Source organism: Sander lucioperca, chromosome 8 (assembly GCF_008315115.2).
Source record: "Sander lucioperca isolate FBNREF2018 chromosome 8, SLUC_FBN_1.2, whole genome shotgun sequence".
Taxonomy (NCBI): Eukaryota; Metazoa; Chordata; class Actinopteri; order Perciformes; family Percidae; genus Sander; species Sander lucioperca.
The window spans coordinates 22233788-22234242 of NC_050180.1; positions in this window are offsets into that span (position 1 = coordinate 22233788).

A 455-nucleotide genomic window follows, 5' to 3' on the forward strand; every position below is an offset into this window, starting at 1 on the left:
GTCTGTGTGTCTATTTTTTCAAAAACGGAGCGGTTACGGTATGGAATTGAAGTATCTCCCTAAACACTAATTAGGTCTAACACCTCACTCTCCCTCCATTGACTTGCTCCATCACTGTTCTCCATTTTGTAGGCCTAGTCAAGTTTTGAATTTTACTGTCTGTGTCTAGGGGTAACTCCCGCCGGCGCATAATTGTGACAAATATCGATGTACATTGACGTAAAAGTCGCATCAAATCCGCCTTGGTTGTTCACACTGCGGCCGCATTGAAAAAAATCTGACCTGGGTCTGATTCAGGACCACATATGGAAGTGGTCTAAATCTGATTTGAAAAAATCTGAGTGTTCACACTACTTCTGAAGAAGTCTGACCTGGTCACTTGACCCCAAAAAAATCAGATGCACTTTTGCCTGCAGTCTGAACATATCCTTATTGAACAGACCCACACACTTTTG